We start from the raw sequence: 26,779 nt of genomic DNA on the forward strand, positions 1-26,779 counted from the left end.
GTGCCAATTAGTTTAGTCAGTGCCTTGAGCATACACTCGTTCTCATCCAATGTTTCTACTATTTCTAACAACCGAATGGTGTTAGAATTGTGTCTTTGCGCATGAGCATAGGACACTGCAATAGCTTGATGTTCTTTAAATTGATTTGAAAATTGAGGATCTTTCACCTCTACAAGCTTAGCTTCATAGTCTAAAGATATTTTGTTGCACTGGAGGGGGGTATTTTGAAAATTTTTAAAGCGTAGAATGGACCTATCCCCTGAAATCGTTTCCACTGTCTGGTAGCCATGCCGTCTACAGTGCTTCACATGATCCCGTAGTTTTATATAACTACGGCCTTGTGACAAGCATGTTGGGCAGTAGAAACCTTCCCCCTATGCTTACCAGCCCCCAGAACTCTACTAATGTCTGTGATCGGGTTAAAATGGCCAATTGAATTGGCAAGGTCACTAGGTGGTGTATACAACAACCAAACCCAGTGTCTGACCAAATCAATAGACGGGCCCCTTACTGGGAAGACCGCCCCCTTCTTTTTTAAACGAACCCCATCTTCAAATTCAGTTTCATACTGAGCCACAGTAACGCCGATATTTAAATGGGCATTAGCCCTTTCAAAAATATCAATAGATCGTAGATTTACTGGGTATTTTCCTTCTAGACAAGAGAAATCTACAAGGGGGAAATTGGACCCTTCCTTCCCATGTACAGCCCAATCGTCTAAATTCGTCTTGGTAGCGTCACGTGCGAGAGGCTCGAATGCTGATATGAGGAAAGCATACCTGAAACATTTTTGACCTGTTTCAAAACAGATCCGCTGGACACCTTTACAGCCTTCTAGATCTGGATTATATTTTAAAACTGTATTCCTCTCACCACCACCCCCTCTTAAAAGAAAATCTTTCTTAAATTTAAAAATATTTACACTTAAATTTTCAATAAATAAAACTACAGACCCACTACCGTTTTCGTTAAAGTTCTCAAGATGCGCTATAATTTGACCCACCCAATCCATGAACACACCCTCAAAATTTTATAAATTTAGATAGACTAAACTCATCTCGGAATGTACATAATGTTGATAAACTTCACTTTCCCCCTCATTTAAATTGAACACCTTTAAAACAAACAAACACTAATTGAATTACTCCCTCACCGGTGAATTTGGTTATACAGCAACTCACGACCTTTATCTATATGTGCATGCATAATTTCTACGGGATCAAACACAAATTTCCCCCCCCATAGGTGAAATAAAAGGATCCCCACAAGTGGCAGTATAAACAACTATCGCAATTAAAGTTGTCTTGGTCAAGTAAATATCGGAGAAATTTGTACCCCCCTCCCCCTCTTGTATATTATCAACACTCCCTCCCCCAAGTTGTTCAATAATATTTGGAGTATGCAAATGTTCCACTTCAGTTGTTTGAAGTGGATTCGTTAGGGTATCGGAGGCTGGAGGAGGAGGAGGAGGAGGGGTCCTCGCTAATTCATTGGGGAAATCATTTAAACGCTGTAGCGTGTTTGGGTTCAAGTCCCCCTGTTCAATTGTGCTATTATCTACATTTAAAAATTTTTCTATAAACTCATCAATATTATCTGGAATTTCCGGTACAGAGTCGCTCCATGGTGAATTGCTCTGTAAGTCCACCGATGCTTCCTCTCCTTCACCAGCTGATGAGGACGATGGTGACATTGAATAAGGGACCAATGCACGTCCAACCTATAAATGAAAAAAATAGCTTATTTTCAAAGTGTTCAAATCACCCCTACTGTTTTTAAAATTTGGATTATTATTTAAAACGCGCTTAGTAGTAGTAGTAGCAGTATGTGCATAGTAGCATTTGGTTAATTCAACTGAAAGTTCCAAAATAACAAACTTAATATAAGATATTTACAATCTAAAACGCCGCTTTACATAAAATTGACAATTTGATTTTGTTCAAACAACCCCCTTTCCCAATTTCCATTATTTAATGCCCCCCTCCCCTCCGGGCCGGCCATCGCGGCGCTTTCCCGCAGCGCTTCCCCAGCAGCGCTTCCCGCAGCGCTCTTGCGGCGCTTCTCGGGCCCACCGGCTATTCCCGGTCGCTACGGTACAAAAAGCTATCTTTCTCAGCGAATTCCCGGCCCCATACGCGTTCACCGACGCGTGAAGATACGTTTTTTTTCACTTTACAATGAGGCGGTGATAGAATTGTGTCATATTTCCCCTCCTTTCACCAATGTCCTAAATAAATTGTTAGACCTTATTTTGAAAATAACGAGATTTCACCGGTTCTCCAGAAAACAGAAATTGCATAGGCATGTGCTTAATAAATTGCAATTGTCTGCATGAACCCGTTTTAATTCGACAGGAGAAAAACACCCCCCTCCCCCTTTCAGCAATGTCATAAATAGCAATTATTATTTTTGGGAATATAACTTGTTTCGCTCTTACATAGAATTCCAATGTCCTAAATATCTAACGCTAATTTTGCAAACAATTCCGCTATTTTCAGAAATAAACACAGAATTACGTAAAAGCATTGAAATCCTAGACTTGGGCTAACCACTAACCGCTAATGATAGAACAAAACAGAAAAGGGGCGAAACAGATCCATTTATATGCTTGTGCGGAGCCTTATGCCAAAGATTAAAACAATAATATTCAATTGTGAAAAATAGCATTTTGAGTTTCATAGCGGTGAGAAATAGCAGTAAAAACTAGAAAATTATCTAAAAATATTCGCTTATGAGATATCGAAGCGATAGCAAAAGAGAAAATAGCAAAGATTAGAAAAAAAAGAGCGGTTTCTTTGCAAAAAATTACATTATATTTCGAGATCGCCGCGGGAGGGGGGACCAGAGCAAACACGGGGTGGGGGCGAGGGGTTAATATTTTAATATTCCGCTGAGATACAATTTTATACAGTGTTGAAAAATGGGGAAAGGAAAAGACTAAAAAAAAATGGAAGAAATAGATATATATTTCTATATTATAGGCAGGAAAAAATGCTCACATTTGCAAATTCTGACTGCACTTGGGTGCCAGATGGTCCGGGTAAGGTCTGTTCGAGGGCAACCTCACGGTCTTGTGCAGCTGAGCCAGTAATGCCACAGGACTGTGTAACCGGGACAGCTCCTGAGATCATTGAAAAAGTATGACGAGAGACAACCTCATGATCTTGCGTAGGTGGGGCTTTGGCATTGTAGTTATCCGCCCACTCTCTCTTTAACTTTCTGACAGGCTGCATCGGGGTTGCCTCACCCTCTTTTGCTCTCTTAGATGGAGGGGGCACACATTCTTCACAATTGGCCTTAAAGAAGAGAAAAAAGTTAGTATCGAAAATAATTTCCCCCTTTTTTCAGAAAGAAAGTTAGTACCCTCATCCATATAATTTTGTCTAGAAAAGCATTTATCACTAAGAAAGCCCCCCTACGCCAGCATTTTCAGTAAAGCAAAAAGTAAAAATATACTAAACTCAGAAATCAAATGCTATTTTAATTAATTAAAAAAAAGCTTATTCATCGACATTCCAGCCCCCCCCCTTACTTTTCATGCAAAGAAAACACTTTGTTTTCATTTTACAATAATGGTGATAGAATTGAGGCATGCCCCCCCTTTCACCAATGTCCTAAATATATTGTTAGTAATTATTTTTGGAAATAATCCCGTTTCACCGGTTCTCCAAATACAGGTTACGAATCCACAAGCTTAATAAACAGCAATCTCTTTTTGCTTAAAACTGCTTTAATTTGAGAAAGAGAGAAACAAATCCTTTTTATCATTGAAACCTTTTGGTTAAGTCGCTAACGTTAAGGATTAACAAGCAGGAAGTGCAATTGTGGGGTGTCAGCTGTTTCAACCATTGCGGAAAAATGTTTTTAAGTTAAGTAAGCGGCGGCGGCTTAAATGGAAACGGTTTATTAATAGCTATGGGATAGACAGAAGTTGAATGTCACTTTTTGATAGGCTTACAGAAAGAATAAATTTATCGAAAAAAGAGAAATATTTCTATTAGCAAGAATTATACCTGTAGAATCAGTGGGGGAGGGGTTAGGTTTATGTAATAAAAAGAACATATTTTATGTTTTTTAGTGAGTATAAAGATTGCATGGTGGTTAGGTTTGTGGGGGAGGGGTTACTTACCTAAATATACTAGAGGGTGACCAAGGAAAATAATTTTATTTTGAAAATAAAAAATGAAAATGTACTCACATTGCTAATTGTGGCTGCCAAGGCTTCAAGCTCATCAAAAATTTCAAGTGTTCTATCCATTGTCAGGTTACTTTACTTTCTGATAATTTAATCACATTGCATGCCCGTTATATACGAAATCTCAAGGGTGAATTGTTATGTAACGGGGAAAATCATATGTAAGCAAGCCTCTGATTGGCTGAGAAGGGGGATGTATCCGACTCGCTGATTGGCTGAGAAGGATGCATGTACTTCCGGTTTCCTATTCCTGGGCACCTTGACATTCATCCCTAATGTGCACTTGACCAAAACAACAACAACGAATAAATCCCTCAGGCCTAAAGATTAAAGAAACCATAATGTTTCTTAATTCCCCTTTCGTGAATCAATAATTCCCCGCCGATTATGTAAATCAATTTCTCAGGTTAGGTTAGCTTAAAGATCAAAGAAGCCATGTTTGTTTCTTTATTCCCCTTTCGTGAATCAATAATTCCCCTCGATTATGTAAATCACCCCATTGTCATTGCACCTGGACAAACAACAAAAAATAAATCGACCTTGAAACATCCATCAAAGTGAGAAAAATCCTGTTTTTCCATTCTCACTGACAAAAACCATAAAACATCCATAAATTGCTGTACTCGTCGCTGTTTTTTTCATTCTCACTGCCAAAAACCATAAAAAAGACATAAATTGATTTTGACATCCATGAAAAACATCAAATAAATTGACCAACACTCATAACCGTCCAAAAAAACATCCATCAAAGTGAGAAAAATCATTTTTTTTCATTCTCACTGACAACGAACAGACATAAAAACATGCATAAATTATGTAAGAAAGTAGTAGGTGGCAGCAGGGGTGCCCGTCACGAGTAGCACCTCCCTTTCTACTTTTTACTAGGTAGCTTTTTTCTAAACGTGGTTTTTAAGTTTTGGTTACTATGGGCTGTGGTTCGTTCTTTACTAGGTTGCAGCTATCGCTGCAACCATGATGAGGTTGTCAAGCCAAAGCAGGCTGTACTACAGATTTGTTTGTTTCGTGGGAAAGATATTACGCTCCTGAACTACACTGATGATATCCTGAGTCCTAGCAAATCGCTTTTGTCGAGTTGAGGAAAATGTCTCACACCTACCAAGTGTGTGTTTGAAGATTGGTCTTTCGTTTAATCAGAATAAATTTGAAATGCTTGTGTTTTACCTATGCTCTAAATAGCCTTTTACCACTTATTTTTGACTTGGTTATCAAGTTTTTGTCACTTCTAGTACTATCATTTATCTGGAACGTCTGTTTGCGTCCAATCTCAATCGAGTCGTTTGGTTCTTGTTCGGCATTTTTCAAATATAGTCCATTGTAGTTACGGGCTCCTTATTGGCAGTAAATTGCTACTGATACGTTTTTCACTTGCACTCCCTTATAGTGTTTTGGTTATTCCTTACATTCTTTCATATCTCCCTTATAGCCCATTCTATCGGGGATAAAAGAGCCTTTTTTTCTTTTTATATTAAGTATTGTAAGTACTTTCTTAACCTCCCTCCTTGGGCAGGAAATTCCAGAGAAACAGCAAAATTTCGAGCTACTGATTCTCTCACTATTTTTTTTTATAATAATTAAGTTATTCCTGAATTTTTTTAGAATATGAGCAAGAATTTGATTCGGGTTATGTTTTGTGATAAAAAAAAAAAAAAAAAAAAAAAAAAAAAAAATAGCTGTGTAAAGTTCCTGACCTTTTATGGCTTTGTACGAGACTTAACTAAGAAACAAACATATATTAACCTTTTCTTAATAATTAATTAGAAAAACGTTTTCCACAAAATAAGTTTTTCAAAGAAAAGTTTGGGTCAGTGAGAATGGAAAAACAGGATTTTTCTCACTTTGATGGATGTTTCAAGGTCAATTTATTTGTTGTTGTTTGTCCAGGTGTAATGACAATGGGGTGATTTACATAATCGAGGGGAATTATTGATTCACGAAAGGGGAATTAAGAAACAAACATGGCTTCTTTGATCTTTAAGCTAACCTAACCTGAGAAATTGATTTACATAATCGGCGGGGAATTATTGATTCACGAAAGGGGAATTAAGAAACATTATGGTTTCTTTAATCTTTAGGCCTGAGGGATTTATTCGTTGTTGTTGTTTTGGTCAAGTGCACATTAGGGATGAATGTCAAGGTGCCCAGGAATAGGAAACCGGAAGTACATGCATCCTTCTCAGCCAATCAGCGAGTCGGATACATCCCCTTTCTCAGCCAATCAGAGACATGCTTACATATGATTTTCCCCGTTACATAACAATTCACCCTTGAGATTTCGTATATAACGGGCATGCATTGTGATTAAATTATCAGAAAGTAAAGTAACCTGACAATGGATAGAACACTTGAAATTTTTGATGATCTTGAAGCCTTGGCAGCCACAATTAGCAATGTGAGTACATTTTCATTTTTTATTTTCAAAATAAAATTATTTTCATTGGTCACCCTCTAGTATATTTAGGTAAGTACCCCCTCCCCCACAAACCTAACCACGATGCAATATTTATAGTCACTAGAAAACATAAAATATGTTCTTTTTATTACATGAACCTAACACCTCCCCCCCTGATTCTACAGGTATAATTCTTGCTAATAGAAATATTTCTCTTTTTTCGATAAATTTATTCTTTCTGTAAGCCTATCAAAAAGTGACATTCAACTTCTGTCTATCCCATAGCTATTAATAAACCGTTTCCATTTAAGCCGCCGCCGCTTACTTAACTTAAAACATTTTTCCGCAATGATTGAAACAGCTGACACCCCACAATTGCACTTCCTGCTTGTTAATCCTTAACGTTAGCGACTTAACCAAAAGGTTTCAATGATAAAAAGGATTTGTTTCTCTCTTTCTCAAATTAAAGCAGTTTTAAGCAAAAAGAGATTGCTGTTTATTAAGCCTGTGGATTCGTAACCTGTATTTGGATAACCGGTGAAACGGGATTATTTCCAAAAATAATTACTAACAATATATTTAGGACATTGGTGAAAGGGGGGGCATGCCTCAATTCTATCACCATTATTGTAAAATGAAAACAAAGTGTTTTCTTTGCATGAAAAGTAAGGGGGGGGGCTGGAATGTCTATGAATAAGCTTTTTTTTAATTAATTAAAATAGCATTTGATTTCTGAGTTTAGTATATTTTTATTTTTTGCTTTACTGAAAATGCTGGCGTAGGGTGCTTTCTTAGTGATAAATGCTTTTCTAGACAAAATTATATGGATGAGGGTACTAACTTTCTTTCTGTAAAAAAAGGGGGAAATTATCTTTGATACTAACTTATTTCTCTTCTTTAAGGCCAATTGTGAAGAATGTGTGCCCCCTCCATCAAAGAGAGCAAAAGAGGGTGAGGTAACCCCAATGCAGCCTGGCAGAAAGTTAAAGAGAGAGTGGGTAGATAACTACAATACCGAAGCCCCACCTACGCAAGATCATGAGGTTGTCTCTCATCATGCTTTTTCAAGGGTCTCAGGAGCTGCCCCGGCTGCACAGCCCTGTGACATTGCTGGCTCAGCTGCACAAGATCATGAGGTTGCCCTCGAACATACGTTACCTGGACCATCTGGCACCCAAGTGCAGTCAGGATTTGCAAATGTGAGCATTTTTTCCTACCTATCTTATAGAAATATATATCCATTTCTTCCAATGTTTTTTAGTCTTTTCCTTTCACTATTTTTCAACGCTGTATAAAAGTGTATCTCAGCGGGATATTAAAATATTAACCCCTCGCCCCCAACCATTGTTTGCTCTGCTCCCCCCTCCCTTGGAGATATCGAAATATAATGTATATTTTTTGGCAAAGAAACTGCTCTTTTTTTTCTAATCTTTGCTATTTTCTCTATTGCTATCGCTTCGATATCTCATAAGCGAATATTTTTAGATAATTTTCTAGTTTTTACTGCAATTTCTCACCGCTATGAAACTCAAAATGCTATTTTTCACAATTGAATATTATTGTTTTAATCTTTGGCATAAAGCTCCGCACAAGCATATAAATAGATCTGTTTCACCCCTTTTCCTGTCTTGTTCTATCATTAGCGGTTAGTGGTTAGGCCAAGTCTAGGATTTCCATGCTTTTACGTAATTCTGTGTTTATTTCTGAAAATAGCGGAATTGTTTGCAAAATTAGCGTTAGATATTTAGGGCTTTGGAATTCTATGTAAGAGCGAAACAGGTTATATTCCCAAAAATAATAATTGCTATTTATATCATTGCTGAAAGGGGGGAGGGGGTTGTTTTTCTCCTGTCAAATTAAAACGGTTTCATGCAGACAATTGTAATTTATTAAGCACATGCCAATGCAATCTATATGTGCTTGAGAACCGGTGAAATCTCGTTATTTTCAAATTAAGGTCTAACAATTTATTTAGGACATTGGTGAAAGGGGGGAAGGGGATATGACACAATTCTATCACCGCCTCATTGTAAAGTGAAAAAGAAACGTTTCTTCACGCGTTGGTGACCGGGTCTGGGGCCGAGACTTCGCTGAGAAAAAGATAGCTTTTTGCACCGTAGCGGCCGGGAAGCGCCGGTGGGCCCGAGAAGCGCCGCGAGAAGCGCTGCGGGGGAAGTGCCGCGGGAAAGCGCCGCGATGGCCGGCTCGGAGGGGGGGGGGCATTAAATAGTGGAAATTGGGAAAGGGGGTTGTTTGAACAAAATCAAATTGTCAATTTTATGTAAAGCGGCGTTTTAGATTGTAAATATATTATATTAAGTTTGTTATTTTGGAACTTTCAGTTGAATTAACCAAATGCTACTATGCATATACTGCTACTACTACTACTAAGCGCGTTTTAAATAATAATCCAAATTTTAAAAACAGTAGGGGTGATTTGAACACTTTGAAAATAAGCTATTTTTTTCATTTATAGGTTGGACGTGCATTGGTCCCTTATTCAATGTCACCATCGTCCTCATCAGCTGGTGAAGGAGAGGACGCATCGGTGGACTTACCGACTATTAAGAAGGGAACTAGCCCTTTGAATTTCCAATCGAATGAGCCTGTTTTGAAGTTTCTACGACAACGCCTTTTTATAAAAACCTTATATGCCCCCAGGACATAACTTAAAACCCTTGCCCTGAAGGTTGTGGGGGAGTGTCCTCCTAAAAAACATATTTTCTATCTGGAAATCAACTAGCCTACGCTAAACATAATGGCTATCTCCAAATTGTGATTGGATGTGTTTGGGGGAATGATGGGTGTGGGGGGTTAGTTGCCCTCCAATCATTTTCAACTATTAAAAGGGCATCAGCCCTTTGAATTCCAAATCGAATGAGCCTGTTTTGAAGTTTCTACGACAACAGCTTCTATAAAAACCTTATATGCCCCCAGGGCATAACTTAAAACCCTTGCCCTGAGGGTTGTGGGGGAGTGTCCTCCTCAAAAACACATTCAAAGGGCATTAGCCATTTGAATTTCCAATCGAGTGAGTCTGTTTTGAAGTTTCTACGACAACGCCTTTTATTAAAAACCTTATATGGCCCCAGAGCATAACTTAAAACCCTTGCCCATAGGGTTGTGGGGGAGTGTCCTCCTCAAAAAGATATTTTTTATCTGGAAATCAGCTACGCCGACAAGATGCCAATCTCAAAATTTTGATTAGATGTGTTTGGGGGAATAATGGGCGTGGGGGGGGGGCTAGTTGCCCTCCAATCACTTTCGACTATTAGAAACGGCACTAGCCCTTTGAATTTCCAATCGAATGAGCCTGTTTTGAAGTTTCTGCGACAACGCCTTCTGTAAAAGCCTTATATACCCCCAGGACATAGCTTAAAACCCTTGTTCTGAGGGTTCCGGGGGAATGTCCTCCTCAAAAACCTTTTTCCTATCTGGAATTCAAATACGTTGAACAAAATCTAGACTATCTTACAATTTTAATTGCATGCGTTTGGCGGAAAGATGGGCGTGGGGGGGGGGGGTAGTTTCCCTCCAGTCACTTTTGACTATTAAAAAGGGCACTAGCCCTTTGAATTTCCAATCGAATGAGCCTGTTTTGAAGTTTCTACGACAACACCCTCAATAAAACCTTATATGCCCCCAGGGCATAAATTAAAACCGTTGCCCTGAGTGTTATGGGGGAGTTTCCTCCTCAAAAACATATTTTCTCTCTGGAAATCAACTACGCTGAACAAAATGACTATCTCAAAATTTCGATTGGATTTGTTTGGGGGAATGATGGGCTTTGGGGGGGGGGGGGGGGTTGTTGCCTTCCAATCACTTTCGACTATTAAAAAGGGCACTAGCCCTTCTAATTTCCAATCGAATGAGCCTGTTTTGAAGTTTCTACGACAGCGCCTTCTATTAAAAACCTTATATGGCCCCAGAGCATATCTTAAAACCCTTGCCCATAGGGTTGTGGGGGAGTGTCCTTCTCAAAAAGATATTTTCTATCTGGAAATCAGCTACGCCGACAAAATGCCTATCTCAACATTTTGATTGGATGTGTTTGGGGGAATGATGGGCGTGGGGGGGGGCTAGTTGCCCTCCAATCACTTTCTACTTTTAAAAAGGGTACTAGCCCTTTGAATTTCCAATCGAATGAGCCTATTTTGAAGTTTCTACGGCAACGCCTTCTGTAAAAGCCTTTTATGCCCCCAGGACATAACTTAAAACCCTTGCTCTGAGGGTTTCGGGGGAGTGTCCTCCTCAAAAACCTTTTTTCTATCTGGAAATCAAATACGTTGAACAAAAGGACTATCTCACAATTTTAATTGGATGTGTTTGGGGGAAAGATGAGCGTGGGGGGGATAGTTGCCCTCCAATCACTTTCGACTGTCAAAAAGGGCACTAGCCCTTTGAATTTCCAATCAAATGAGGCTTTTTTGAAGTTTCCACGACAACCCCCTCAATAAAAACCTTATATGCCCCGAGGGCATAACTTAAAACCCTTGCCCTTAGTGTTGTGGGGGAGTGTCCTCCTCAAAAACATATTTTCTATCTGGAAATCAACTACGCTGAAAAAAATGGCTATCTCACAATTTTGATTGGATGCGTTTGGGGAAATGATTGGCGTGAGGGAAGGGGGGGCTAGTTGCCCTCCAATCACTTTCGAATATTAAAAAGGGCACTAGAAGTCTCGATTTCCAATCGAATGAACCCCTTTTGGAGTCTCTACGACGACCCCTTCTATATGAAGTGCCCTGCTTTAAAGAAAAAAAAATTACTGTACATTGTGTCAACATTGATCTTATATGCCCTCAGGGCATAACTTAAAACCCTTGCCCTGAGGGTTATGGGGGAGTGTCCTCTTCAAAAACATATTTTCTATCTGGAAATCAACTACGCTGAACAAAATGGCTATCTCAAAATTTTTATTGAGTTGATGTGTTTGGGGGATTGATGGGCGTGGGGGGGCTAGTTGCCCTCCAGTCACTTTTGACTATTAAAAAGGGCACTAACCACTCCTTTTTCCAATCGAATGAGCCCTTTTCGAAGTTTCTACGACAAATCTTTCGATACGAATTGCCCAGGTATGGAGAAAAAAAAACACATTGTGCCCACATCGTTCTTTACTTAGGCAGCGCTAGTGCTGCCTATGATTATAAAATTTATAATCAAACAATTAGCCTACTGATTGCAGTTGTATAGATATACGCAAGTAAACTTCTCTATTTTCTTTCTATTAGGATTCATAACTCTTCAGCTGCATTTGGATCTTTTGTCGAAATTAGTTCCATTTTTTCCGATTATGGGACGACTGTTTAGCTGTATTTGGCTCTTTCATAACACTTTTGGCTCCATTGTTGCCATATTCGAGTGAAATGACCCTCTTCCTTGGCAAGGCTCTTTCATTCGCTGCTGCAAATACACTGATATATAAAAGAACGATCAACTTGATGATTTTGATGTGGCCACTTTTTTTATGTTGTGAAGAAACAAGAACTATTCAATATACATTTTGCAATGTTTCATTGAAGTGATATTGTAAAATGGTCCACATTCCCCCTGTGAACCATTACAATCGTTGTCTTTTCTTTCGGCTTTAGGCTGATAGTCTCTTCTGAATGTCACCGCATTCTTTGGTTGTTTTACTCGTGTTATTGTTACTGCTATCTATGGCTCTTTCATTCGCTGCTACGAATACACTGATACATAAAAGAACGGTACACTTGATGATTTTGATGTGGCCACTTTTTTAATGTTGTGAAAAAACAAGAACTGTTCAATATACATTTTACAATGTTTCATTGAAGTGATTTTGTAAAATGGTCCACATTCCCCATGTGAACCATTACAATCGTTGTCTTTTGTTTTGGCTTTAGGCTGTTGGTCTCTTCTGAATGTCACCATATTCTTTGGTTGTTTTACTCATGTTGTTGTTACTGCTGTCGATGTCGGTCTTAGAGTTTTGGGTTTTAATGAATTGTTGGTTGTATTTTCGTTGCAGACTTTTTCCTTTATTTCTAGCTTTTTGAACGGAGTAGGTGATTTTTGAATTGATCTTACGTAAAATGGTCCACATCCCCCCTGTGAACCATTACAATCGTTGTCTTTTCTTTTGGCTTTAGGCTGTTCGTCTCTTCTGAATGTCACCATATTCTTTGGATGTTTTACTCCTGTTGTTGTTACTGCTGTCGATTTCGGTTGCTGTACCGTAATCACCCTCTCACGAATTCTCGACCCCATCTTTGGCACGGTTCTGTAGTTTGATGTATCACTTACCACTGAGAGCCTCTTGCCATGACGATTTTGATCAAGAACACTATTCATTGTATATATCTAACCATTGTGTTATTATGGTAGCTTATATAGTAATCATGACGTCGTGGCGTTATGACAATGACGTCATGGCGTAATGATATTATTTCACGACGTCATGCGTAATGATATTATTTCATGACATCTTCAGAAATAATAACATAATGTCGTGTTTTTCTATTCACGTCATAGTTCTAATAAAACTATGACGACATTCATTATCTAGTAGGGTTTCAGACAAGGTGGTTCTAATGATGTACTTTTGTTTTGATCTGACTCTATTTTTAGGAGTTCTGGGTTCTTATATTTCTTAGCATTGGACGTGATCAGAGGCAGCGTGGCCGAGTGGTCCAAGGTGCTGGTGTCAGCCACCAGTCTCTTCGGAGGCGCGGGTTAAAATCTTATAGTTCGTTACCACGAATTGTTTGATTCTGAGAATCAGGCAGCTAACTAGGGGTAATTATCTATAACTTCTTGTCCCATTGTCATTTAAATTTGTTCTCCCGAACAAACGGTTGTTATAGTTGGGGTTTGATGGTCTATAATTGTTTCGAGAACGGCACTCTGGTAATATGGCCGGGGCGGTTACACGTATAGCATTTTATCGGTGGTGAATTATTTCCATAATTTGTTGGGTTGGTGGGTATGAAACGTGCTGTTCTCTGCCTCGTGGGTGTTGGTGATCTATTTTGATTTGGTTTGGGGGAGTTATCCCTTGAAAAGAATGCGGGGGAAACCTCTCATAATTTATAAAAACACCCATGTTTGAAATCTGATTCAAAAGAAAAATCCGTTTCCCAAGCAAGAAAATAAAAATGCTGAAAATTGAAAACTACTCTTTGTGAAATTCTTAAACCTCTGAATGGAAGGCCCCCCCCCCCTAAGCCAGGAATGTTCAAACTTCAAATGTCGCTCATTTTGATCCGAAAATAACGGGCCAACAGAAGGTGATCATCGTTTAAAAAAAAATTGATACACACTAAGATACACTCTGTGGTTTTGTATTTGTACTGATTGGGTTGCTTCTTATTACTCAACCATAGAAAAAACTTAATGGCCATATCGCCTAGAAGAGGAGACAACCAACACTCTGTGCTGAAGAACAGCTTTGCAAGCCGCTGCATCTCCATTTGGAATGGTCTTCTACTGAAAACTCATACGTTGAATCATTTAATAGGGAATTCAACAGACACAACTCTAGGGAGAAACACTAGATACGTGGTTGAATATTGTTCACTATTTTAACTGTGAAAATTGATTTTTAACTTATATTAATTTTTTTATTGAAACATTTTTTTATCCTTTTTTTGGGTCTCTTTTTTATGTCATGACATGCTCATGTTAGCTCCAGCTATTGCAGTGAATAAACTATATTCTATATGTTTCTTCTTCTATATTATCGGCCGTGAAAATAGTCATAGAAAATATGTACATTTCCGAATGTAAATGATAAATTAAGTAAATTAACTACAAAGCGAAACAAATGTATACTCCGATATGATCGGACTTGTTGAAATATTATAGATACCTTGTCTTATCAAAATCAGTGTTTTGCAGATACAAAAACCGTACTTTTTGCATCGACTAGGGTTATGTGCAGCTGAATCAATTTTGTATTTTACTGCTAAAATTAAATTTACTGAATTAAGAAGCAATGCAATTTTTTTCCTCATTTTACGCGACAGAATATTTTGCCAGTTGGGTTTTTGAGTATTTTAATTTTTTGTATAGACTACCATTTGTTTCTTTTTAACGTTATGGCTGAATCAATTATCTTTTTGACAAACTAAACAAATATAAGCCTTAATCGAGAACTTAGGCACCAACTTTGAGGAGCTGGGGCGTCAAGCGTGGCCAAAATCCTGATTGGATTTATTAAGAGTTTTTATAAAAACATGAGCCCAAGAGGGCCTGAGTTTATCGGCATTTACTATAGCATTTTGACATGTAAATACATTCAAAATACTCAGCTTTAGCTCAAAATGGAAGTTACAAAATTATCTGAAGTTTTCTGACTGCTGTATTAAGCACTGTTTAACATTATAACAGTATGATTTTGTAACAATTACCATTTGGTAAGTTCAACTACGCTTGAAAAACGGTCTCTGTCTTTAAAAATGGTGGCATACCCCAGAAAGCTGTTTTGTTTACCCTTTCTATTTTAAGTACAAAAGCTGTTAAACCATCATTGGGTATTGGAAATTATTTTTTCAGTACAATATACATCTGTTTTTCTGTTACGTCTCAGTCTGATCTTAAATATCATCATAGGACTGATTTAAACATGGGTGAACTCAGCAGTTGGTAAGACACTGCGCACTCTAAACATACTGGTACTGGTGACGTGTGTGGACACTGCTAAAGAAGTCTAGTTTGGTTAATGCTAATGAAATAATATAAAATAGGATGAATATATAATAGTTTATCAACAAATTTGGGCTATATATTTGCACATAAGAGGGGGGGGGTATGTGGGTAAAGCATACCATATATTAAATACCTAACCTAACCTAAGTACCTTTTTCTCAAAAACAATCGTTCAAATATTGTAGCTCATTGAGAAACCACGGCTTTGCTATCATTTATGTATAGCGGCCTCTTGAGAATAGCCTGACGGTTTTTTTACGACTGGTTTCCTTGTACATTATATAGAAGTGTCCACATAATGCACCAGTACCAAAAGACCAAATGCTGACAAAAATTGCAAAATTTTGTAATTTTAGAACAAAAATCTGAGGTTTCACTATAACAAAAGAAAATTTCTTTCAAACCATTATACTTTTACATTTTTACTCCTTGGAGAGTAAAACGATTGTCAGAAATTACGTTAAAATTTTCCTTAGGGACTTCTTTTTGACATATTTTAAGGGGAAGAATTGTTCAGTGATATTCAGTATACAAATATGAATATATTGTTCCTTTACATTCAAGGCTGTCTAAAATTTTTATGACTTCAAATAATAATTAGTAATTTTTACCCTTTGAAATATTAGAAATCGAAATAATTTTACTCCTAGAGTTAATCCTAGGTTTAGCTGTTCTTCTCGCAACACTATGAGGCATAGACACGCAAACTTTGAAATGCTAAAGGATACTGCCATCTGAAAATACTACTCGCGAGTAGTCAGGATTCCCGCAAAGAACAAGTTCGAAATGGCTACAGAATCTACACTTATTTACTTTCTAAATTAGTGACAAGATGGGTAAGATAAAATATATTTTACTTTAAAAAGTCTTTGGCTTATTGCAGTTTTGTTTTAATTTAAGCAACTATCACAAGTAAACAGTGCCGAATTTTTTTCGTTTGTCAGTAAACAAAAAATGTAACAGTATGCACAAGCTCAAAAAGAAACTAAAAAAGTCGGCCAAGCAGGATCTCATTAAAAACATAATGATGAGCCCTTGCCACCTAATAAACTTCAACGCTCATTGTGGGAAATATAATTCCTAAGTTTTTGAGGTATTCTTAATCTTACTCATTCTTTAAAAAATACATTGAAATTTAAGGTTTTACCTTTCATTACTATCTAAATAAAATCAGACTCAAAAGAAAGATAACAAATAGGCTCGAAAGAAAATATAAAATAGATAAGAGCCTATTAGATTGTAGCAGGGGTGTGCGCAGATCTGTGTGATGCTCGTTTTAGGTTCCCGTACCATTGAAAAATCAAATGGAACAATTTTATTTCATATAAAACCAAATTCTATGGAAATTTATAGAAAGACGAGAAGAAAATAATTTGTTTTTAAAAACAAATTCAACAGATTCATCATTTATGAAAATTTAGCTTAAAAATTTGGACCTATTAAAAAAAAAAAAAAAATTGGTGTTCATATCAAAATAATCAGACCTTACCCCCTGCATAAAATTAAAGTTGGCGGGAATATAATTGTTTAACTTCTTAAGGTATTCCTGACTTTCTGCTTCTTTTATACCAAACAGTAAATTTTATATTTGCAAATTGTGTTAAAAGTTGGACAGATTGTGCAGAATCCGTTAGTTGTTTACTTTTGGTATAATAAGGAGTATAATTCTTTTAAAAGATCTGAAGCCAAAGTGGCCTACCATGAAAAAAAAACAAAGAAGAAAATATTGAGAAACAACGGGTTTATGGCGAGTTGGAAGAAATAGTTGAATAACTGTAAAAGTTTTATGTTGTCATAGAAGTATCTCAAATGTATTGGAACATATATTTCACTTCCCTGTTTTTTGTGGATTGGCTATCGTGTATATTTGTTTGATTCTCTCTTTTTTATTTTAGTTCCCTTCCTTTTTTAAGTTGCCATGGTTGAGATTCTTTTTTCTCAACATTGAGGCTGCCTTTTTGTATACAGGCGAAGTATTTGTTTGATTATTTGTTCCTACTGGACATAGACCTGTAGTTTTCCTAGATTTTCTGCTTTGTTTTTGAAATTATTTCACTGCTTTAATGGATTTTAAGGTGAATTCAATTTCTTGTCTACAAATAATCTTAATTTTTTTTTTAAATAAAAAAAATGATTCAACAACGGCTCTACAAAATCAATAAGTATATACTTTAGTTTACTGAGATGTGGTCAATATCAAAGTTATTAGCCCCTAACCCCTGAATAAAAGCTGGGGGTTTTAGTGAGGAGTTATAATTCTTTAATTGTTGAGGCACTCATAATTTGATGCGTTCTTTCGACAAAATTTGAGTCTACAAATAGAGATCAAGTTAAAAAATTTATAAAACTCAAGACAACTGTAAAAGCAATTAAAATCGTACCAATAAATATAACAAAGTTGTGTATTCGTTTCACTGTATTAATATTGTACTTATGAAAAAATAAACTAAATACAACTAACTTACTAAGATGACACCCATCAAACTCAATACAAGGTACTAAATCGACACACGCTTGTCCTGCTGAAATTGAACTTAAATAGATTAATAAACTCTGTAAAATACCCGGCAATAATATAATAAACCTATAATTAGTAACATATGAACTGACTTCAACTGAGCTATAAATCTCTTAAGGATGTCCCATAAATAGAACTTTTTTGGTTTGCTCTGTTTTTAGCACCGTTATTTTGGAAAAAGTTGAATTTACATCCTCTTTAAAAGGTGTTAGACACACATAGCCTAAAGCGCATGTGTTGCTGGCACAAAAGTGAGTGTTCTCAATCACTGATCTTGCTGGCTGACAGGTAGTGAAGGATGCACTTTTGAAGCAGAGAGTTGAGTCGTTATTATTTTTGCAACATATTTCTTTGGTAGCAATACCTGAAATTTTAAATGATTACTAGTAAATTTAAGTATTCTGGGAAATATCGTGATCATCTCGCAAAGGATTATTGAACCTGAATACCTTTCCAAAAATTCAAAAAATTGGTTGAAGAAAAAAATATTATTTGTATTTCATAACAGTTGAATAATTAAGGTTCTGTATTTGGCTCAAAAGATTTTATTTTGCCCTATTTTGGCGTCTTGCGATAACCAAAAGTGAATGCTAAAATATATTCAAACTTAGTGATATCCAAAAGTGTTAAGCCCATCGCCGAGTGAAATTTTTATTTTAATTGCGAATGTAAGATGGTTTCGGCTTTTTTGTCCTGTTTCTGCGCTCTCCAAAATCCTTGAGCGAATTTTGAAGAATATCAAAATCTGGTTATACACAAAGTGCCACACCACCCACCAGGTGACATTTTTGTTTTAATTCCGAGTATGCCACATTCCACCGCAAAAGCGTAATCTCCGAAAATGTGCATATGTTTCTCATGAGAGAAGCATTTTTTGTAACAAGTAATTCTTTCATTTCTGCTTTTTCAGCATAAAATCATAACCATTAAAGGCAAATTTTCATGAATATTTTTGTGTTTTTGTCATATTTTTCCCCAAATTGTTGGACTAAAATTAGTCCTAAAATCAGAGCAGTTTAAACTTGAAACTAACTAAAATTAATATAAATAAAAAGGATCAAAATAACTCAGCTGGTTTAGCAGTTCAAAGTAAACTACACAGTCTACACTTTAAGTATCCCATCAAATCCCCAGCAGACACATAGCAGCAGAACAGGTCGCTTCCGCAATGATTTTTTTTTTGTTTCGTAGTTCAGTAGTTCAATGTAGACTGCATCATAATTATCCCTCTCCTCTCTCCCTCAAAATATACAGCAGCACAGATAGATGCTACAATATCTTCGCTTTCTTTTAGCAGTTAGATAAGATAAGATATTTATTTCAAAATGATCGCTATCACAAGCCCATAAAGGGCCGAATTCGGACTTTGGAGTCGACAATATAAATGGTTGCACTAAAACTGGCAAAAATTCAAAGAACAACAACGAAATAGAAAAATCATAATGAACAATCATTTAAAAGTCAATAATTAAAACTAAAAAGTCAATTAAAAAATTAAAAAGATAAGAACTGGTCAAACTAAACTTAAACAAATATAAATCAGAAAAAGAATTAGAACGGGCATAAAAAAAGGGGGGAATAAGCAAAAATACACAAAAAAAAGAGCAAGACATTAATGCATTTAAATTAAAGGGGTACTAAGAAAGTGTCAATAATTCAACTACAGTAAATCAATAAAAGACTTAAAAACAATAAAAACTGGTCATGAAAGGAGGGAAAAAAACCGTAAAAAGAACGAAAAATATAATATAAAAAAATACAGGGGGAAATAAAAGAAAAAGAGGGGGGGCAAGCAAATGAGTGCAAGAACCTGGGCACTACCATCAGCTAATTAACAAAAAAGAGGGGAAAAAAAGAAGCTATTGATACATTTTATTCATTTTTTCTGTAATGAAGGGGACAAAAATTCTTTCGTATCTGGAAGTTACGCAGCGAATGGGGGACAAAGCAGGGATGGGCTCAGAAACAGCTCGAGGCCCTTTTTTGAATTGATTCGATTTTTTCCGATTCTTCGCGAGAGATACTAGGGTGCCAAACTGGACAAGCATATTCTAGATGCTGGTGGACAAAAGACGTGTAAATTCGTAAGGAGTGGGAAGGGGAGACGCTGAATTTATTTAGGAGCTTAAGGAAGGCGATAGACACATTAGCTCTATGGATGATGTCTTTAAAGTGGATACCCCACTTTAAATTTGAAGAAATTGTGACGCCAAGTAGTTTAAATGAGGACACAGAAATTTCAGGAGGGTAGGATTAAGAAAATAGGGCGAGGATTTGAGGAAACAAATGGGCATTATCATGGACTTAGAGGGGTTTACTGTCATGTCTAAGTCTAAGATCTCGTCTCCAATTTCATTGAGGATACTCATAGGGTCGCTTATTAAATTTCTGAAGCAAGTTTCAACAACCGTTAGGTCATAAACAAATTTCCATCGGTCAGGAAATTCCTTTGCGAGGCTGTTGATCATTACTGAAAAAAGGAGGGGACCTAGGAGAGTACCATGGGGTATGCCATTGTGGACAGGGAGAGCATTTGAATAATGATTTTGGTATTTGACAACTTGCGATCTATTTCTTAAGAAGGAGGCAACTAATTTCACCAGTAAGGGATCAATATTGAACTCGTTGACAAGTTTCTCAATTAAAATATTGTATTTAACAAGGTCGAATGCTTTCTGAAGGTCGATTGAAATTAAATTTAGTCAGGATCTGGGCTTTTCGAGGATTTTCTTGATGTGGTCAATAAGAGAAACGAGGTAAAGGAAGTAGAGGTGGATTTTAGGTTCCCGAATTGCTTCAAGGCAGTAAAAGGTAGGATTTTTTCCTTCAGCCAGTCTGCAAGGAATCCTTCATAAAGTGTCGACAAAAAAAGGAGTAAGAGTCATAGGACGGACGCCTTCAAAACCAAGCTTTCCGTTTTTCTTTTTCAAAGGTGTTATGAAACCCTGTTTCCAAATTGTAGGAATTTGCCCAGACTCGGTAATCTTGTTAAACAGGAAAGACAAGGGTTTAGACAAGAAATCACCTAAGGCACTAACAAGAGAAAAGGGGATATCCAAAGGACAAATATTTGTCTTTCTTAGTTTCTGAATTCTTCTTTCTATCTCAGACGGGGAAGCAGAGGGTAAAGAACGGGACAGGGCTCCTGAAGGTAATTGGTCAGACAGTGGTGGAAGGCTCTGGACAATAGAAGTAAGGAATTTATTCAGATTATTGGCAGTAACATCAGGGGACTCGGGTAGATAGAAGTTAAGCTGCTCAAGCCTCCTGCCACACAGCTTTTTAACCTCAGAATACCAGTTTTTGGGTTTATTCGTGAACAATACTTCGACCTTATTTTTGTGGTACGATTGTGCCAATTTGCAAATTTCTCTTTTAATTGATTTTCTTAGTTTATTGGCTTCATCTGGTTTACCATATTTGAAAAGCTTCAATTTGGTTCTAATTAGTGTTTTTATAGTTTGATTAATAAAGGGTTTGTCACTGGAGCACTTTTTAATTTTTTTTTCAGGGAAACAAATTTAATATTTGTCAATTAGCCTTTTGTGGAACATAGCCATTTTCTCATCAAGATTTTTTAAACTATAAACATCGGACCAATCTTCAGTATTCAGCCACATACGAAAAGAAGGAAGACCAGAATTTTGAAGAGGGCAATAAGTGCCATGAGTTATTGAGAAAGAATGCTTAAAATTTGAGGAGGGGGATAAAAGAATCAAAAGATGATAACTCCCACCTAATGGAGGCAAAGCTGAGGGAGGGTTGTAAAAATTATACATATTAGTTAAAATAACATCAAGAGAGGTGTTTCCCCAAGTTGTTGGTATTTTAACAATTTGCTTAACTTTAAGTGAGAAGTAAAAAGAATCCATTTTAAGGTTGTTTGCATTGCCAACTAAAAAAAGACCAGCATTGGGATATTTAGAAATAACAAAATCAGCACTTGTCTGCAATTGCTGGATGAATTTACGTTTTGAGTCGATATTTTGATTTGGGGAGTAATAGAAAACAGCTATTGCAATAATATTTAATGGACGAGGGAGAACTTTTGGTCTAATAATTAGCCAGAGGATTTCACCATACTCAGATAAACTAGAGACTCGAATAACCTTTGGGTAAAGGTTACTCTTAGTAAAGAACAAAACACCGACACCTTTTCTCCAAGTGGGTGGTCTAAAGGACGGAGTTTAATAAACTCTGAATAATTTGTCAGGCGCAGAGACCCTGGGTCATTGGACTGTACTCCCGTAATAGCTATAATATAGATTAGATTCTGAAAGCACCTCGAGTTCGGTAAGCTTTTCAAAATTAAGACTTTCAGCATTAGTAACTAAAAGTTTAGGAAAAAGAAACCGATTGGGAAATCTCGACAGGGATACTTGGTGTGTTTGAGAATTTCCTGAGTGGGGTTTCAATTTAATATTATGATGCTGCGGAGAAGTAGGGTAAGAGAAGGATTTACCTTGGGGATTTGGAGGTGGAAGGAAAGGCGAGGATACAGACGAAGCATGATGAGGAAGGTGCTACTTGTTTTCAGTTGTCGGGAAGTGCGAACAATTAGGATTTAATACAAGACAATTATTAGATGCAAAAGGTCTCAGACCTGAGTCACACCGGTAGGGTGGGTACGAGGGATAAAACGAATGGGTCGGAGGCGGGGTTTCGTAGATATAGGGTAAGAAGTAGTTGAATCGGGAGGATTTTTGGTAGGGAGGAAAGGGGGAGATGGGAAGGTAAGAAGGTACTGGGAAATGGAAGTGGGGTGGGAACATTCTGGGAGGAGGGAGGTTGGATTTGCTTTGGAAAACGACGGATGGAGGCCAGAACCGGTCAACAGCATCTTGGGCACATGGAGCGGGTAGGGTATGCAAGGGGCCTTGTGACTGGGAGGGATATGATTAAGAGGGGATTGTGGGATGGTTTTGGTGCAGTAACATCTGTAATGATGATTTGACTGGTCGTGAGTAAAATTTCGGGTTCGAGGGGTGTTTCGGGTAGAGGATGCCTGGGGCATGTTGCTTTGTAAAGGATAGGGAGGTAGGTAATGAGGGGTAATTAATGAGGGATGAATGGGGTCCGTAGTGCTGCCTAAAAAAGGGGCTTTCCAGTGTTGAATCCCTGACTGGTAACAGCTGGGACTGCCCAAGTTTGTGCACTTGTTTTTTTGTTTGCAGCTCAATTTATTTCGTAAAAAGGAAGGATGGACATAAATATGCAGGCTATCATACCCGAAACAACACCCACTTGATGCTAACTTACATAATGGAACGCGGTCAAAATTACATTTTGTTTTAGTACACTTGCCAGTGAGGTAAAAACGACATAAGTGCAATAACGAGCACTTCTTTTGGTCGCACTTCTTATATAAAAATCGAGAACAAACGCTTGGACTAGCTTCATTTTGTTTTTTGAAGTTACGGGTAATAAATCCATGATTATAGGGGCACTTTGGACCTAATTTACAATTTCCTTGTTTAAAAAACTTACAATTTTTTTATAACACTATTATCAGGAATACTTTTTTCCTGCAGCTTGCTTGGAGCACAATCATGTCCAAAATGACATTTGTCACCTAATTTGCAAATACCTGCCAAAATTATATGAGCACATTTGCGATTATTTGCAGAGAAGTCCTTATTATTAGTCAGAATCACTTCAGTACTTTCAAAACAAATTCGGGCATCTCTGATTAAGTTCTCAAGGTCAGGATTATAATTAGGTCGAATAGAGGTGATATTGAGGTCAGGTACAATTTCTGAACTTATGTTTAGTCACTCTCATTGGCTAAAGTTGTTGCACTTAATCCTCTGCTTCCTTCATTAATATTCATTGAGCTTGGGGACGAAGTACTGTTTTGATAATGAAAATCTAAGGCGTTATTTACCTTGTTTGTGATGGAATAATTTGTAAGTTGACTTCTTGAATAATTTTCATAAATTGACAAATAATCTCTAATTAGCATTAACACATCCGTTAGCTTTTCTTTTAAAGTCAAATTTTTTATAAAATCTGCTTGTGATGAGGGGGATGTCGTGACGCTGCCCGTTTGGACATATTTATCCACGCTGCATTCAGTGGTTTGGCATGATACATGCGTTGGACCTTCGGGAAGAACTTCAAGAACTTGGCACTGGGGTGGGGCAAGGAAAATTGTAGAACCAACTGAACTAGCCTCCTGGGGCTTGTTTGTTTTTTCTGTTGAAACAGAAAGCTGGCTATGTGGAGGGTCGGGATAAGGAGTAGGACGTCTTAGGTCACTTAGGATGCTAAGAATTCTTTTTCTTTCAACTGGGGTACGAGGCGTTCGAGGGAAGCCAGAACGGGGTACAGAAAGACCCGGAGAAGTAAGGTTTACCTTGGATTTAGTGGAGCAGTCAAGGCACATCCAGGAGTTACTCCAATTAGTAATATCTATCCTGGCACACTTTTCGGCCCCTGCGTGGAACCAAGAGTCACAATTGGCACATTTGATTGAGTTAGAAGTAACTCGTAGTCTGCATTCTGGACAGTATTGTTTTTGTTTTGTCATTGGGACAAAGGTCACAATCACTGTAGCTTTGAACTTAGAGAGGTGTTGACAGGTTGAACTCTGACAAAGAACTGTAGTTCTTTGAACTAAAAGAACTCTGTTCAAAGTAGACTAGGCTACACTACAAGTATCCCTCCAAATCCACATCAGCACCATAGCAGCAGAACCGATTGCTTCCTTAATGATTTCACTTCTGCTTTCAAAGTAGACCGCATCATAATTATCCTTCAAATCCACAGCAGCACGTATTGAGGCTAAAATGGCTACATTATCGTTTAGCAGTTGAAAGTAGACTAGACTACACTACAAGTATCCCACCAAACCCACAGCAGCACCATAGCAGCGGCACCGATTGCTTCCTTAATGATTTCACTTCTACTTTCAAAGTAGACTGCATCATAATTATCCCTCTCCTCCCTCCCTCAAAATCCACAGCAGCACACATAGATGCTACAATGTCTTCGTTTTCGTTTAGTAGTTCAAAGTAGACTAGGCTACACTACAAGTATCCCACCAAATCCAAAGCAGCACCATAGCAGCGGAACCGATTGCTTCCTTAATGATTTCACTTCTGCTTTCAAAGTAGACTGCATCATAATTATCCTTCAAGTCCACAGCAGCACATATTGAAGCTAAAATGGCTTCATTGTCGTTTAGCAGTTCAAAGTAGACTAGGCTACACTACAAGTATCCCACCAAATCCATAGCAGCGGAACCGATTGCTTCCTTAGTGATTTCACTTCTGCTTTCAAAGTAGACTGCATCATAATTATCCTTCAAGTCCACAGCAGCACATATTGAAGCTAAAATGGCTTCATTATCGTTTAGCAGTTCAAAGTAGACTAGGCTACACTACAAGTATCCCACCAAATCCATAGCAGAACCATAGCAAAGGAACCGATTGGTTCCTTAATGATTTCACTTCTGCTTTCAAAGTAGACTGCATCATAATTATCCTTCAAGTCCACAGCAGCACATATTGAGGCTAAAATGGCTTCATTATCGTTTAGCAGTTCAAAGTAAACTAGAAGGCAAATATTCCACCAAATATACAACAACACCGTTGTAACAGAACCGATTGCTTCTGCAATGGTTTTATCTTTCTCTAGAAGCTCGAAATACGCTCCATCATAGGCTTATCACCAAATTTAGGACAACACAGCAGCTTCTGTAGTGATTTCATTTTCAGACACAATTAAAAGTAAGTTCAGTTCAAGCTACCTCCGGTGATTTATCACCGAATACAGGTGATTTTGGTTCTCCAGGTGATTCTTTAGGGTTCATATCTAGTTCTATTTATTGACGTTGTTTCTAAAATCGAGGTAATACCCAACTTTGGTTTTTGTGTTAATTCGTTTTCGATAGTTTTGCGTTCTTGTTTAATTTTATATGGAACCGAAAACAATTTAATTACAGAATCTTATATACCCTCTGTCAGCCATATAGCACCCCAGGGTAACTAACTAGACAGAAGCATTTAATCGGTAGATCTATTTTACCAGCATCATCCATGGATATTACATAAACTATATGAAGATAAAAATTCAAGAGCACCATTTCTTATTTTTAGGTTTCGAGTCTCCCTTTGCTCCAAGGCTACACAGGAATAACTATTTGGATTAATCCATTTTTTTATGTAGCTTGCTATGAATTATTAATGTATTGTGGTTCTATTCATGAATTTAATATAAAGCATCGATTGTTGCTGAAGTTTACACAAATTATCTCAAGGAAACTTACTAAGAAGGTATGCTGAATCTTTTTCTATCATCCTATATCCTTTGGGGTTATTTTCCTAATATGTGCAAATCTTCTTTTGCTAATAACTTTTCACGGGTATTCCTAGGCTTAATGTTTCGTTACAGCGTTTAGGTACACAAAATGTGAAAACAGATAGAAAGACGCTGACCTTGTCTATTAGGCCATCATTGCTAATCGGGAAACGTCAACGATAAAATGCCCGATTGTATAGCTAAGGATGATGTGATAATGACTTCGAATGATTTCGTTGAATCGACAAAGCTATCAAATACAGTATCCTGAGAGAAAGGTCATATAAAATGCATATTCGATGATTTTCACGAAGAGGTGCGTCCAGGCACCCCTGCAATAAAGAAGAGGGTAGGGGATAACCTTAGAATTCACCCATATTTTATTTGATCAGTCTAGGTCATACCTAAAATTCTACGGTAGATTCCCCGTGATATTCAAGAAACTTCCTGACTTTTTCCACGACACAAGTTTTTCAAAGAAAAGTAAAGAGCTTCATTAAACCAAAAACGAATAGAAATAAAGTCAAATAATTTTCCAAGCGTAAAACTATCACAAATCACCATCAATAAATAAATGAAACCAAAAACGATCAAAAATTACAATAAATAAACGAGTCAAGCTTAAATAAGCAAAAATTAACATGAGCAGGACTGGCAACCCCCATGCCTTCTCCAGACCAGAACA

The 26,779-nt window shown here is 37.3% G+C and overlaps 1 protein-coding gene across 2 annotated transcripts in view; it reads left to right on the forward strand.

The window, feature by feature from the left end:
• Positions 1-26,026, forward strand: part of LOC148940200 (LYR motif-containing protein 2) — a 73,748-nt gene extending 47,722 nt beyond the window's left edge. The window contains exons 4-5 of one of the 2 annotated variants that reach the window (XR_016143482.1): positions 15,938-16,111; positions 25,893-26,026. The gene's annotated coding sequence lies outside the window, so the exon portion shown is untranslated. The remainder of the gene's footprint in view (positions 1-15,937; positions 16,112-25,892) is intronic. The other variant, XM_089106347.1, reaches the window with a different exon arrangement.
• Positions 26,027-26,779: the final 753 nt, after the last annotated feature.

Source organism: Artemia sp. Qi Xiang Cuo, chromosome 20, assembly GCF_049724085.1.
Source record: "Artemia sp. Qi Xiang Cuo chromosome 20, ASM4972408v1, whole genome shotgun sequence".
Classification (NCBI taxonomy): domain Eukaryota; kingdom Metazoa; phylum Arthropoda; class Branchiopoda; order Anostraca; family Artemiidae; genus Artemia; species Artemia sp. Qi Xiang Cuo.